This window comes from Ixodes scapularis, unplaced genomic scaffold (assembly GCF_016920785.2).
Source record: "Ixodes scapularis isolate PalLabHiFi unplaced genomic scaffold, ASM1692078v2 PGA_scaffold6__148_contigs__length_123643588, whole genome shotgun sequence".
NCBI classification, from domain to species: Eukaryota; Metazoa; Arthropoda; class Arachnida; order Ixodida; family Ixodidae; genus Ixodes; species Ixodes scapularis.
The window spans coordinates 6628790-6645371 of record NW_024609881.1 but is presented as its reverse complement, the minus strand read 5'-3'; the positions used below and the strand labels follow the sequence as shown (position 1 = coordinate 6645371).

The following is a 16582-nucleotide window of genomic DNA, read 5'->3' as shown; positions in this document are numbered from 1 at the left end:
CTATCGTATTTCCTCGGAAAATTTAGATAACCAGATCACTGTTTGCATCGTAAGAGTGAACAACATCGTTCAATGTAAGCTTATCGTATGATAGTCGGAATATATTTGTACCTCGGTTTTCTTTCGCATAGTCACGACGTTTTTTGAGCGCAAGCTGCACACTGGGCGAAAAATCCTCCCTAATCCAGACTTTGGGGGATATCAGGTTTTTTAACCTGGGAGCATTGCGTAAGACCTCGCACTTGCGTTTGTAACTTAGAAATTTTATAACTATCGGCCTATGTGTCCCAAACCTAGGCCTCCCAATCCGGTGCGCGCGCTCGATTTCACTGGAGGTGATGCTTAGATGGGTTAAGAAGAACGCGTGAACGTTTTTCTCTGTGTCGTTCCAGGTTTCACGTTCCTGTTCAGATAGGCCTTTCACTATTAGGTTCTTTTTACGAAAACGATTGTTTAAGTCATAAACAAAACTAATTACATTTTCCGTTCTGTGTTGCCTGGTGATGATACGTTCGATCTCTGTTTTAAAATTAGAAACCATCAGATTCAGAGATTTTACTTCTTCTTTTAAGTGAGTAACCTCGCTAAGAGATTTTTCAAGATGCGACACGCGCCGTAATATGTCTGCGATTCCGGCGTTAATGCCCGGTAGTGTACCTGTAGTTTCTCTCTGGTTCTTTTCGTTCGAAGCAATGACACCCTGAATAGACTCCAAGACCAGATCCATCTTGTCAGGTTCCGGATTAGCCTCAACACCTCCCGCGCAAAGCAACAGTTGTACAATGCATAATGGCAGAAGCAGGATTTTCGTGCTGGGGCATATTGATTTGACGTTCAAAACATGGCGATGCGAACGAAAAGCACGGCTTCTTTTTCGCAGAACAAGACATCCAATACAAACTCTGTACGACCCCAAGTCAACCCCCATGCAAGTACCAACGAATCTCAGAGATTCACAAAGATTTGCACGGATTTGCGGCCACAAAAACTCGAAGAATATTCCGAAGCAAAAGGAAAAATCAAGTTCTGATTACTCACCTGTAACGAAGAAACAAGCCAACTTAGTAGGGTGTACACTTGGTCGCAAATCCCGCGTCTGTGATGGACGACAACTCCTTTTGAGCACTGAGACGTCCTGTCCACCAGATGTCACTTCTGGGGTAATTCTGAAGTCGACCAACTGGAGCCAGGCGCGAGCCGAGCTTGACGGGTGGTTGAAAGGATTACGGCACGAGGCAGATAAAGATGAGTTGACGCTATAACGAAGGAACAAGCCAACTTAATAGGGTATACACTTGGCCGGAAATCCCGCGTCTGTGATGGACCACAGTTCTTTTGAGCACTGAGACGTCTTGTCCACCAGATGTCACTTCTTGCGTGATTCTGAAGTCGACCAACCGGAGCCAGGCACGAGCCGAGCTTGACGGGTGGTGGAAAGGGGACGGCACGAGGCAGATAAAGATGGGTTGACGCTATAACGAAGGAACAAGCCAACTTAGTAGGGTGTACACTTGGCCGCAAATCCCGCGTCTGTGATGGACCACAGTCCTCTTGGGCACTGAGACGTCTTGTCCACCAGATGTCACTTCTTGGGTGATTCTAAAGTCGACCAACCGGAGCCAGGCACGAGCCGAGCTTGACGGGTGGTGGGAAGGGCGACGCCACGAGGCAGATAAAGATGAGTTGACGCTATAACGAAGGAACACTCCAACTTAGTAGGGTGTACACTTGGCCGGAAATCCCGCGTCTGTGATGGACCACAGTCCTTTTGGGCACTGAGACGTCTTGTCCACCAGATGTCACTTCTTGGGTGATTCTAAAGTCGACCAACCGGAGCCAGGCACGAGCCGAGCTTGACGGGTGGTGGAAAGGGTGACGGCACGAGGCAGATAACGATGAGTAGACGCTATAACGAAGGAACAAGCCAACTTAATAGGGTATACACTTGGCCGGAAATCCCGCGTCTGTGATGGACCACAGTCCTTTTGAGCACTGAGACGTCTTGTCCACCAGATGTCACTTCTTGGGTGATTCTAAAGTCGACCAACCGGAGCCAGGCACGAGCCGAGCTTGACGGGTGGTGGAAAGGGTGACGGCACGAGGCAGATAACGATGAGTAGACGCTATAACGAAGGAACAAGCCAACTTAATAGGGTATACACTTGGCCGGAAATCCCGCGTCTGTGATGGACCACAGTCCTTTTGGGCACTGAGACGTCTTGTCCACCAGATGTCACTTCTTGGGTGATTCTAAAGTCGACCAACCGGAGCCAGGCACGAGCCGAGCTTGACGGGTGGTGGAAAGGGTGACGGCACGAGGCAGATAACGATGAGTAGACGCTATAACGAAGGAACAAGCCAACTTAATAGGGTATACACTAGGCCGGAAATCCCGCGTCTGTGATGGACCACAGTCCTTTTGGGCACTGAGACGTCTTGTCCACCAGATGTCACTTCTTGGGTGATTCTAAAGTCGACCAACCGGAGCCAGGCACGAGCCGAGCTTGACGGGTGGTGGAAAGGGTGACGGCACGAGGCAGATAAAGATGAGTTGACGCTATAACGAAGGAACAAGCCAACTTAATAGGGTATACACTTGGCCGGAAATCCCGCGTCTGTGATGGACCACAGTCCTTTTGAGCACTGAGACGTCTTGTCCACCAGATGTCACTTCTTGCGTGATTCTGAAGTCGACCAACCGGAGCGAGGCACGAGCCGAGCTTGACGGGTGGTGGGAAGGGTGACGGCACGAGGCAGATAAAGATGGGTTGACGCTATAACGAAGGAAAAAGCCAACTTAGTAGGGTGTACTCTTGGCCGCAAATCCCGCGTCTGTGATGGACCACAGTCCTTTTGGGCACTGAGACGTCTTGTCCACCAGATATCGCTTCTTGGGTGATTCTAAAGTCGACCAACCGGAGTCAGGCACGAGCCGAGCTTGACAGGTGGTGGAAAGGGTGACGGCACGAGGCAGATAAAGATGGGTTGACGCTATAACGAAGGAACAAGCCACCTTAGTAGGGTGTACACTTGGCCGCAAATCCCGCGTCTGTGATGGACCACAGTCCTCTTGGGCACTGAGACGTCTTGTCCACCAGATGTCACTTCTTGGGTGGTTCTAAAGTCGACCAACCGGAGCCAGGCACGAGCCGAGCTTGACGGGTGGTGGGAAGGGCGACGGCACGAGGCAGATAAAGATGAGTTGATGCTATAACGAAGGAACACTCCAACTTAGTAGGGTGTACACTTGGCCGGAAATCCCGCGTCTGTGATGGACCACAGTCCTTTTGGGCACTGAGACGTCTTGTCCACCAGATGTTTCTTCTTGGGTGATTCTGAAGTCGACCAACCGGAGCCAGGCACGAGCCGAGCTTGACGGGTGGTGGGAAGGGCGACGGCACGAGGCAGATAAAGATGAGTTGACGCTATAACGAAGGAACACTCCAACTTAGTAGGGTGTAAACTTGGCCGGAAATCCCGCGTCTGTGATGGACCACAGTCCTTTTGGGCACTGAGACGTCTTGTCCACCAGATGTCTCTTCTTGGGTGATTCTGAAGTCGACCAACCGGAGCCAGGCACGAGCCGAGCTTGACGGGTGGTGGAAAGGGTGACGGCACGAGGCAGATAACGATGAGTTGACGCTATAACGAAGGAACACTCCAACTTAGTAGGGTGTACACTTGGCCGGAAATCCCGCGTCTGTGATGGACCACAGTCCTTTTGGGAACTGAGACGTCTTGTCCACCAGATGTCTCTTCTTGGGTGATTCTAAAGTCGACCAACCGGAGCCAGGCACGAGCCGAGCTTGACGGGTGGTGGGAAGGGCGACGGCACGAGGCAGATAAAGATGAGTTGACGCTATAACGAAGGAACAAGCCAACTTAGTAGGGTGTACACTTGGCCGGAAATCCCGCATCTGTGATGGACCACAGTCCTTTTGGGCACTGAGACGTCTTGTCCACCAGATGTCTCTTCTTGGGTGATTCTGAAGTCGACCAACCGGAGCCAGGCACGAGCCGAGCTTGACGGGTGGTGGGAAGGGCGACGGCACGAGGCAGATAAAGATGAGTTGACGCTGTAACGGAGGAACACTCCAACTTAGTAGGGTGTACACTTGGCCGGAAATCCCGCGTCTGTGATGGACCACAGTCCTTTTGGGCACTGAGACGTCTTGTCCACCAGATGTCCCTTCTTGGGTGATTCTAAAGTCGACCAACCGGAGCCAGGCACGAGCCGAGCTTGACGTGTGGTGGAAAGGGTGACGGCACGAGGCAGATAACGATGAGTTGACGCTATAACGAAGGAACAAGCCAACTTAATAGGGTATACACTTCGCCGGAAATCCCGCGTCTGCGATGGACCACAGTCCTTTTGAGCACTGAGACGTCTTGTCCACCAGATGTCACTTCTTGTGTGATGCTTGAAGTCGACCAACCGGAGCCAGGCACGAGCCGAGCTTGACGGGTGGTGGAAAGGGTGACGGAACGAGGCAGATAAAGATGGGTTGACGCTATAACGAAGGAACAAGCCAACTTAGTAGGGTGTACTCTTGGCCGCCAATCCCGCGTCTGTGATGAACCACAGTCCTTTTGGGCACTGAGACGTCTTGTCCACCAGATATCACTTCTTGGGTGATTCTAAAGTCGACCAACCGGAGTCAGGCACGAGCCGAGCTTGACGGGTGGTGGAAAGGGTGACGGCACGAGGCAGATAAAGATGTGTTGACGCTATAACGAAGGAACACTCCAACTTAGAAGGGTGTACACTTGGCCGCAAATCCCGCGTCTGTGATGGACCACAGTCCTTTTGGGGACTGAGACGTCTTGTCCACCAGATGTCTCTTCTTGGGTGATTCTGAAGTCGACCAACCGGAGCCAGGCACAGAGCCGAGCTTGACGGGTGGTGGAAAGGGTGACGGCACGAGGCAGATAACGATGAGTTGACGCTATAACGAAGGAACACTCCAACTTAGTAGGGTGTACACTTGGCCGGAAATCCCGCGTCTGTGATGGACCACAGTCCTTTTGGGCACTGAGACGTCTTGTCCACCAGATGTCTCTTCTTGGGTGATTCTAAAGTCGACCAACCGGAGCCAGGCACGAGCCGAGCTTGACGGGTGGTGGGAAGGGCGACGGCACGAGGCAGATAAAGATGAGTTGACGCTATAACGAAGGAACAAGCCAACTTAGTAGGGTGTACACTTGGCCGGAAATCCCGCGTCTGTGATGGACCACAGTCCTTTTGGGCACTGAGACGTCTTGTCCACCAGATGTCTCTTCTTGGGTGATTCTGAAGTCGACCAACCGGAGCCAGGCACGAGCCGAGCTTGACGGGTGGTGGGAAGGGCGACGGCACGAGGCAGATAAAGATGAGTTGACGCTATAACGGAGGAACACTCCAACTTAGTAGGGTGTACACTTGGCCGGAAATCCCGCGTCTGTGATGGACCACAGTCCTTTTGGGCACTAAGACGTCTTGTCCACCAGATGTCCCTTCTTGGGTGATTCTAAAGTCGACCAACCGGAGCCAGGCAAGAGCCGAGCTTGACGTGTGGTGGAAAGGGTGACGGCACGAGGCAGATAACGATGAGTTGACGCTATAACGAAGGAACAAGTCAACCTAATAGGGTGTACACTTGGCCGCAAATCCCGCGTCTGTGATGGACCACAGTCCTTTTGGGCACTGAGACGTCTTGTCCTCCAGATGTCACTTCTTGGGTGATTTTAAAGTCGACCAACCGGAGCCCATCACGAGCCGAGCTTGACGGGCGGTGGAAAGGGTGACGGCGCGAGGCAGATAAAGAGGGGTTGACGCTATAACGAAGGAACAAGCCAAATTAGTAGGGTGTACACTTGGCCGCAAATCCCGCGTCTGTGATGGACCACCGTCCTTTTGGGCACTGAGACGTCTTGTCCACCAGATGTCACTTCTTTAGTGATTCCGAAGTCGACCAACCGGAGCCAGGCACGAGCCGAGCTTGACGGGTAGCGGAAAGGATTACCGCACGAGGCAGATAAAAATGAGCTGACGCTATAACGAAGGAACAAGCCAACTTAGTAGGATGTACACTTGGCCGCAAATCCCGCGTCTGTGATGGACCACAGTCCTTTTGAGCACTGAGACGTCTTGTCCACCTGATGTCACTTCTTGGGTGATTCTGAAGTCGACCAACCTGAGCCAGGCACGAGCCGAGCTTGACGGGTAGCGGAAAGGATTACGGCACGAGGCCGATGAAGATGAGCTGACGCTATAATGAAGGAACAAGCCAACTTAGTAGGATGTACACTTGGCCGCAAATCCCACGTCTGTGATGGACCACAGTCCTTTTGAGCACTGAGACGTCTTGTCCACCTGATGTGACTTCTTGGGTGATTCTAAAGTCGACCAACCGGAGCCAGGCACGAGCCGAGCTTGACGGGTGGTGGGAAGGGCGACGGCACGAGGCAGATAAAGATGAGTTGACGCTATAACGAAGGAACACTCCTACTAAGTAGGGTGTACACTTGGCCGCAAATCCCGCGTCTGTGATGGACCACCGTCCTTTTGGGCACTGAGACGTCTTGTCCACCAGATGTCACTTCTTGGGTGATTCTAAAGTCGACCAACCGGAGCCAGGCACGAGCCGAGCTTGACGGGTGGTGGGAAGGGCGACGGCACGAGGCAGATAAAGATGAGTTGACGCTATAACGAAGGAACACTCCTACTTAGTAGGGTGTACACTTGGCCGCAAATCCCGCGTCTGTGATGGACCACAGTCCTTTTGGGCACTGAGACGTCTTGTCCACCAGATGTCTCTTCTTGGGTGATTCTGAAGTCGACCAACCGGAGCCAGGCACGAGCCGAGCTTGACGGGTGGTGGAAAGGGCGACGGCACGAGGCAGATAAAGATGAGTTGACGCTATAACGAAGGAACACTCCTACTTAGTAGGGTGTACACTTGGCCGCAAATCCCGCGTCTGTGATGGACCACAGTCCTTTTGGGCACTGAGACGTCTTGTCCACCAGATGTCACTTCTTGGGTGATTCTGAAGCCGACCAACCGGAGCCAGGCACGAGCCGAGCTTGACGGGTAGCGGAAAGGATTACGGCACGTGGCAGATAAAGATGAGCTGACGCTATAACGAAGGAACAAGCCAACTTAGTAGGATGTACACTTGGCCGCAAATCCCGCGTCTGTGATGGACCACAGTCCTTTTAAGCACTGAGACGTCTTGTCCACCTGATGTCACTTCTTGGGTGATTCTGAAGTCGACCAACCTGAGCCAGGCACGAGCCGAGCTTGACGGGTAGCGGAAAGGATTACGGCACGAGGCAGATAAAGATGAGCTGACGCTATAATGAAGGAACAAGCCAACTTAGTAGGGTGTACACTTGGCCGCAAATCCCACGTCTGTGATGGACCACAGTCCTTTTGAGCACTGAGACGTCTTGTCCACCTGATGTCACTTCTTGGGTGATTCTAAAGTCGACCAAGCGGAGCCATGCACGAGCCGAGCTTGACGGGTGGTGGAAAGGGTGACGGCACGAGGCAGATAAAGATGGGTTGACGCTATAACGAAGGAACAAGCCAACTTAGTAGGGTGTACACTTGGCCGCAAATCCCGCGTCTGTGATGGACCACAGTCCTCTTGGGCACTGAGACGTCTTGTCCACCAGATGTCACTTCTTGGGTGATTCTAAAGTCGACCAACCGGAGCCAGGCACGAGCCGAGCTTGACGGGCGGTGGAAAGGGTGACGGCACGAGGCAGATAAAGATGAGTTGACGCTATAACGAAGGAACACTCCTACTTAGTAGGGTGTACACTTGGCCGCAAATCCCGCGTCAGTGATGGACCACAGTCCTTTTGGGCACTGAGACGTCTTGTCCACTAGATGTCTCTTCTTGGGTGATTCTGAAGTCGACCAACCGGAGCAAGGCAGGAGCCGAGATTGACGGGTGGTGGAAAGTGTGACGGCACGAGCCAGATAGCGAAGAATTGACGCTATAACGACGGAACAAGCCAACTAATAGAGTGTACACTTGGCCGCAAATCCCGCGTCTGTGATGGACCACAGTCCTTTTGGGCACTGAGACGTCTTGTCCACCAGATGTCACTTCTTGGGTGATTTTAAAGTCGACCAACCGGAGCCAATCACGAGCCGAGCTTGACGGGCGCTGGAAAGGGTGACGGCACGAGGCAGATAAAGATGGGTTGACGCTATAACGAAGGAACAAGCCAACTTAGTAGGGTGTACTCTTGGCCGCAAATCCCGCGTCTGTGATGGACCACAGTCCTCTTGGGCACTGAGACGTCTTGTCCACCAGATGTCACTTCTTGGGTGTATCTAAAGTCGACCAACCGGAGCCAGGCACGAGCCGAGCTTGACGGGCGGTGGAAAGGGTGATGGCACGAGGCAGATAAAGATGGGTTGACGCTATAACGAAGGAACAAGCCAACTTAGTAGGGTGTACACTTGGCCGCAAATCCCGCGTCTGTGATGGACCACAGTCCTTTTGAGCACTGAGACGTCTTGTCCACCAGATGGCACTTCTTGGGTGATTCTAAAGTCGACCAACCGGAGCCAGGCACGAGCCGAGCTTGACGGGTGGTGGGAAGGGCGACGGCACGAGGCAGATAAAAATGAGTTGACGCTATAACGAAGGAACACTCCTACTTAGTAGGGTGTACACTTGGCCGCAAATCCCGCGTCTGTGATGGACCACAGTCCTTTTGGGCACTGAGACGTCTTGTCCACAAGATGTCTCTTTTTGGGTGATTCTGAAGTCGACCAACCGGAGCAAGGCAGGAGCCGAGCTTGACGGGTGGTGGAAAGTGTGACGGCACGAGGCAGATAACGATGAGTTTACGCTATAACGAAGGAACAAGCCAACTTAATAGGGTGTACACTTGGCCGCAAATCCCGCGTCTGTGATGGACCACAGTCCTCTTGGGCACTGAGACGTCTTGTCCACCAGATGTCACTTCTTGGGTGATTCTAAAGTCGACCAACCGGAGCCAGGCACGAGCCGAGCTTGACGGGTGGTGGGAAGGGCGACGGCACGAGGCAGATAAAGATGAGTTGACGCTATAACGAAGGAACACTCCAACTTAGTAGGGTGTACACTTGGCCGCAAATCCCGCGTCTGTGATGGACCACAGTCCTTTTGGGCACTGAGACGTCTTGTCCACCAGATGTCTCTTCTTGGGTGATTCTGAAGTCGACCAACCGGAGCAAGGCAGGAGCCGAGCTTGGCGGGTGGTGGAAAGTGTGACGGCACGAGGCAGATAACGACGAGTTAACGCTATAACGAAGGAACAAGTCAACTTAATAGGGTGTACACTTGGCCACAAATCCCGCGTCTGTGATGGACCACAGTCCTTTTGAGCACTGAGACGTCTTGTCCGCCTGATGTCACTTCTTGGGTGATTCTGAAGTCGACCAACCTGAGCCAGGCACGAGCCGAGCTTGACGGGTAGCGGAAATGATTACGGCACGAGGCAGATAAAGATGAGCTGACGCTATAACGAAGGAACAAGCCAACTTAGTAGGGTGTACACTTGGCCGCAAATCCCACGTCTGTGATGGACCACAGTCCTTTTGAGCACTGAGACGTCTTGTCCACCTGATGTCACTTCTTGGGTGATTCTGAAGTCGACCAACCGGAGCCAGGCACGAGCCGAGCTTGACGGGTAGCGGAAAGGATTACGGCGCGAGGCAGATAAAGATGAGCTGACGCTATGACGAAGGAACAAGCTAACTTAGTAGGGTGTACACTTGGCCGCAAATCCCGCGTCTGTGATGGACCACAGTCCTTTTGAGCACTGAGACGTCTTGTCCGCCTGATGTCACTTCTTGGCTGATTCTGAAGTCGACCAACCGGAGCCAGGCACGAGCCGAGCTTGACGGGAGGTGGAAAGGGTGACGGCACGAGGCAGATAAAGATGAGCTGACGATATAATGAAGGAACAAGCCAACTTAGTAGGGTGTACACTTGGCCGCAAATCCCGCGTCTGTGATGGACCACAGACCTTTTGAGCACTGAGACGTCTTGTCCACCAGATGTCACTTCTTGGGTGAATCTGAAGTCGACCAACCGGAGCCAGGCACGAGCCGAGCTTGACGGGTAGCGGAAAGGATTACGGCACGTGGCAGATAAAGATGAGCTGACGCTATAACGAAGGAACAAGCCAACTTAGTAGGGTGTACACTTAGCCGCAAATCCCGCGTCTGTGATGGACCACAGTCCTTTTGAACACTGAGACGTCTTGTCCACCAGATGTCACTTCTTGCGTGATTCTGAAGTTGACCAACCTTAGCCAGGCACGAGCCGAGCTTGACGGGTAGCGGAAAGGATTACGGCACGAGGCAGATAAAGATGAACTGACGCTATAACGAAGGAACAAGACAACTTAGTAGGGTGTACACTTGGCCGCAAATCCTGCGTCTGTGATGAACCACAGTCCTTTTGGGCACTGAGACGTCTTGTCCACCAGATGTCACTTCTTGGGTGATTCTGAAGTCGACCAACCGGAGCCAGGCACGAGCCGAGCTTGACGGGTAGCGGAAAGGATTACGGCACGTGGCAGATAAAGATGAGCTGACGCTATAATGAAGGAACAAGCCAACTTAGTAGGGTGTACACTGGGCCGCAAATCCCGCGTCTGTGATGGACCACAGTCCTTTTGGGCACTGATACGTCTTGTCCACCAGATGTCACGTCTTGGGTGATTCTGAAGTCGACCAACTGGAGCCAGGCACGAGCCGAGCTTGACGGGTAGCGGAAAGGATTACGGCACGTGGCAGATAAAGATGAGCTGACGCTATAACGAAGGAACAAGCCAACTTAGTAGGATGTACACTTGGCCGCAAATCTCGCGTCTGTGATGGACCACAGTCCTTTTGAGCACTGAGACGTCTTGTCCGCCTGATGTCACTTCTTGGGTGATTCTGAAGTCGACCAACCTGAGCCAGGCACGAGCCGAGCTTGACGGGTAGCGGAAAGGATTACGGCACGAGGCAGATAAAGATGAGCTGACGCTATAACGAAGGAACAAGCCAACTTAGTAGGGTGTACACTTGGCCGCAAATCCCACGTCTGTGATGGACCACAGTCCTTTTGAGCACTGAGACGTCTTGTCCACCTGATGTCACTTCTTGGGTGATTCTGAAGTCGACCAACCGGAGCCAGGCACGAGCCGAGCTTGACGGGTAGCGGAAAGGATTACGGCGCGAGGCAGATAAAGATGAGCTGACGCTATGACGAAGGAACAAGCTAACTTAGTAGGGTGTACACTTGGCCGCAAATCCCGCGTCTGTGATGAACCACAGTCCTTTTGGGCACTGAGACGTCTTGCCCAGCAGATGTCACTTCTTGGCTGATTCTGAAGTCGACCAACCGGAGCCAGGCACGAGCCGAGCTTGACGGGAGGTGGAAAGGGTGACGGCACGAGGCAGATAAAGATGAGCTGACGATATAATGAAGGAACAAGCCAACTTAGTAGGGTGTACACTTGGCCGCAAATCCCGCGTCTGTGATGGACCACAGACCTTTTGAGCACTGAGACGTCTTGTCCACCAGATGTCACTTCTTGGGTGAATCTGAAGTCGACCAACCGGAGCCAGGCACGAGCCGAGCTTGACGGGTAGCGGAAAGGATTACGGCACGTGGCAGATAAAGATGAGCTGACGCTATAACGAAGGAACAAGCCAACTTAGTAGGGTGTACACTTAGCCGCAAATCCCGCGTCTTTGATGGACCACAGTCCTTTTGAACACTGAGACGTCTTGTCCACCAGATGTCACTTCTTGCGTGATTCTGAAGTTGACCAACCTTAGCCAGGCACGAGCCGAGCTTGACGGGTAGCGGAAAGGATTACGGCACGAGGCAGATAAAGATGAACTGACGCTATAACGAAGGAACAAGACAACTTAGTAGGGTGTACACTTGGCCGCAAATCCTGCGTCTGTGATGAACCACAGTCCTTTTGGGCACTGAGAAGTCTTGTCCACCAGATGTCACTTCTTGGGTGATTGTGAAGTCGACCAACCGGAGCCAGGCACGAGCCGAGCTTGACGGGAGGTGGAAAGGGTGACGGCACGAGGCAGATAAAGATGAGCTGACGCTATAACGAAGGAACAAGCCAACTTAGTAGGGTGTACACTTGGCCGCAAATCCCGCGTCTGTGATGGACCACAGTCCTATTGAGCACTATGACGTCTTGGCCACCAGATGTCACTTCTTGGGTGATTCTGAAGTCGACCAACCTTAGCCAGGCGCGAGCCGAGCTTGACGGGAGGTGGAAAGGGTGACGGCACGAGGCAGATAAAGATGAGCTGACGCTATAACGAAGGAACAAGCCAACTTAGTAGGGTGTACACTTGGCCGCAAATCCCGCGTCAGTGATGGACCACAGTCCTTTTGAGCACTGAGACGTCTTGTCCACCAGATGTCACTTCTTGGGTGATTCTGAAGTCGACCATCCGGAGCCAGGCATGAGCCGAGCTTGACGGGTAGCGGAAAGGATTACGGCACGTGGCAGATAAAGATGAACTGACGCTATAACGAAGGAACAAGACAACTTAGTAGGGCCGGCTTAGTAGTTGGCCGCAAATCCTGCGTCTGTGATGAACCACAGTCCTTTTGGGCACTGAGACGTCTTGTCCAGCAGATGTCACTTCTTGGGTGATTCTGAAGTCGACCAACCGGAGCCAGGCACGAGCCGAGCTTGACGGGAGGTGGAAAGGGTGACGGCACGAGGCAGATAAAGATGAGCTGACGCTATAACGAAGGAACAAGCCAACTTAGTAGGGTGTACACTTGGCCGCGAATCCCGCGTCTGTGATGGACCACAGTCCTTTTGAGCACTGAGACGTCTTGCCCACCAGATGTCACTTCTTGGGTGATTCTGAAGTCGACCAACCGGAGCCAGGCACGAGCCGAGCTTGACGGGAGGTGGAAAGGGTGACGGCACCAGGCAGATAAAGATGAGCTGACGCTATAACGAAAGGAACAAGCCAACTTAGTAGGGTGTACACTTGGCCGCAAATCCCGTGTCTGTGATGGACCACAGTCCTTTTGAGCACTGAGACGTCTTGTCCACCAGATGTCACTTCTTGGGTGATTCTGAAGTCGACCAACCTTAGCCAGGCACGAGCCGAGCTTGAGGGGAGGTGGAAAGGGTGACGGCACGAGGCAGATAAAGATGAGCTGACGCTATAACGAAGGAACAAGCCAACTTAGTAGGGTGTACACTTGGCCGCGAATCCCGCGTCTGTGATGGACCACAGTCCTTTTGAGCACTGAGACGGCTTGCCCACCAGATGTCACTTCTTGGGTGATTCTGAAGTCGACCAACCGGAGCCAGGCACGAGCCGAGCTTGACGGGAGGTGGAAAGGGTGACGGCACAAGGCAGATAAAGATGAACTGACGCTATAACGAAGGAACAAGCCAACTTAGTGGGGTGTACACTTGGCCGCAAATCCCGCGTCTGTGATGGACCACAGTCCATTTGAGCACTGAAACGTCTTGTCCACCAGATGTCACTTCTTGGGTGATTCTGAAGTTGACCAACCTTAACTAGGCACGAGCCGAGCTTGACGGGAGGTGGAAAGGTTGACGGCACAAGGCAGATAAAGATGAACTGACGCTATAACAAAGGAACAAGCCAACTTAGTGGGGTGTACACTTGGCCGCAAATCCCGCGTCTGTGATGGACCACAGTCCTTTTGAGCACTGAGACGTCTTGTCCACCAGATGTCACTCCTTAGGTGATTCTGAAGTTGACCAACCTTAGCCAGGCACGAGCCGAACTTGACGGGTGGTGGAAAGGGAGACGGCACGGGCAGATAAAGATGAGCTGACGCTAAAGCGAAGGAGCAAGCCAACTTAGTAGGGTGTACACTTGGCCGCAAATTCCGGGTCTTAGATAGACCACAGTCCTTTTGAGCACTGAGACGTCTTGTCCACCAGATGTCACTTCTTGGGTGATTCTGAAGTCGACCAACCGGAGCCAGGCACGAGCCGAGCTTGACGGGTAGCGGAAAGGATTACGTCACGAGGCAGATAAAGATGAGCTGACGCTATAACAAAGGAACAAGCCAACTTAGTGGGGTGTACACTTGGCCGCAAATCCCGCGTCTGTGATGGACCACAGTCCTTTTGAGCACTGAGACGTCTTGTCCACCAGATGTCACTCCTTAGGTGATTCTGAAGTTGACCAACCTTAGCCAGGCACGAGCCGAACTTGACGGGTGGTGGAAAGGGAGACGGCACGGGCAGATAAAGATGAGCTGACGCTAAAGCGAAGGAGCAAGCCAACTTAGTAGGGTGTACACTTGGCCGCAAATTCCGGGTCTTAGATAGACCACAGTCCTTTTGAGCACTGAGACGTCTTGTCCACCAGATGTCACTTCTTGGGTGATTCTGAAGTCGACCAACCGGAGCCAGGCACGAGCCGAGCTTGACGGGTAGCGGAAAGGATTACGTCACGAGGCAGATAAAGATGAGCTGACGCTATAACGAAGGAACAAGCCAACTTAGTAAGGTGTACACTTGGCCGCAAATCTCGCGTCTGCGATGAACCACAGTCCTTTAGACCACGGAGACGTCTTGTCCACCAGATGTCACTTCTTGGGTGATTCTGAAGTTGACCAACCTTAGCCAGGCACGAGCCGAGCTTGACGGGTGGTGGAAAGGGTGACAGCACGAGGCAGATAAAGATAAGTTGACGCTATAACGAAGGAACAAGCCAACTTAATAGGGTGTACACTTGGCCGAAAATCGTCTTTAAACGTGTGCGGTTGCGTAGACATGGTGTAAATATGCGTGATAATATTCTAGTGTTCAGTGAAAGGTGAATACCAAGTTTCTGTGATTATACGAAGTGCGTTGTTTGTGTCTATGTGTTTATTTATACTAATGTTATTTTATTGCCTTTACCGCGTTTATACTAGAATCGTAACTGTATTAATGTAATTGTAAATTCTGTACAAAACAAGTTATATTTTGTTGTAAGGTAGCTCGAGCCCATAGGGAGAAGTAAATTAGTGGACTGTAAATAGTAAGTTTAGTATCCGTGCCACACGGAAAAGTTAATATATTTTCATTAAATTATAAGGGACTTGACAGCTCGCGGTTTTGAGTGATTATAAGAGCGTGGCAAGCTGATTTGTCGACCCCATAATGTCATTCGATAGAAATTACATTGCTTTTGCCATGTGGCTAGGGTGTGATGCAAGAGTTCAGTGACTGCACGTGATAACATCGCTTAGATGATCGTAAGTGACACTTGTCTTGCCGTGTCCGCGTTAGCTACATCTACCTGAGTTTTAACTGTGATCTGTTTTGCTGTGATCATTCACTGCGTGTCTCGCCTTTTTCTAGGAGTATTTACGTATAAAATATGCATTCCTACAGCAATAATGGCGTAACTCAATGTGTTCTCTTATACGCCTACTTCGTGCCATTTCATACCAATTCTTTAGCGGTGTAATATTTTGTTCGTGTAATAAAATGTTTTCGAGACCCGTTGCTACGTGCCGCTTTAATTTTACCTAATAATACACGCGTATGTGACTAAAAGCGCGTTACGGCGGTCGATCCACGCGCGTTGCCTTCGCTTCGACGCTCGCCCCCGATTTCCTTCCTTTGCGACGTCACGAGAAGAGCACTGCGGCCTTCACTTCTAGGAGGTGTTGGATATAGACGAGGGGACCGGGGGCGAAAGTCTCTTAGGACTCCGGCGGGCTCTGGGACAGGCAAGTGCGTGCGACGGGATCTGGGGTAATCGCGGGACACGAGGCCTGGGGACCTTTTTTGTGTTTAGCCTTAGCTTTGCTTGCGTTTGTGAATATTTGTGTGACGTCGCGTTTATTTGTAGTTTAGATTGAGTGTTTTGAGCGTTGTGTCTTATTTACCAATAAGAGGGGAGTGGAATCTCTCTCTCGTGAAAGAACCAGGCTGGACTTGGGTTGTTGACGGACCACGTGGGAAATTGCGAATCGGCGGCGGTACGCGATTTCCTAGACTACTTTTCTCTGTCATGCGGGTACTAATGCAAACGCATCATCAGCCTCTTGGACAGCGGCGTTTTATTCAAGTATTCTCGGGTTCCATTTGTGCAGAAAATAGGTTAGCTGTACGACCCATTCCGGCTTTGCCGCCAGAGGGCCGTCCGTAAGCATCGTGATAGTTGAAACTCGGATATTTCATACTTGTGCTTAATTCCAAAACTTCTTTATTCGAACGCAGTTTTCGTGTAATTAATACTTTTTCTTCCCGTGGCCCTGCAGAGTGGCAACACTCGCGGAGTTTGCTTCCGCACGTGTTGCTTCTCCGCGGTGCACCGTTGCTCAGTGAGTAGCGCACTCAACGGGGCTCCAGCAGGGCACACCTGAGCTCTAAAAACGGGCACCACGCGAAAATGTCCACAGCAACTTGCGCGGTCACTGTGACGTGGCGACATGGCATAGGTTCACATCACAGCGTCCGCGCAAGTCGCTATGAAAACTGCCCTGTGGTGTCCATTTTCATCGCTCATGTGTCACCTTCCTAAAAGGTCACATTAGACAACTTCTTCATCCAGTGAACAAACCTAAT

General features: G+C 52.0%; 1 protein-coding gene across 1 annotated transcript in view; it reads left to right on the top strand.

Moving 5' to 3' along the window:
• The window catches only part of LOC8041029 (fatty acid synthase-like), a 198433-nt gene that overhangs the window by 175885 nt on the left and 5966 nt on the right, over positions 1 to 16582 (top strand). The window lies entirely within an intron of this gene.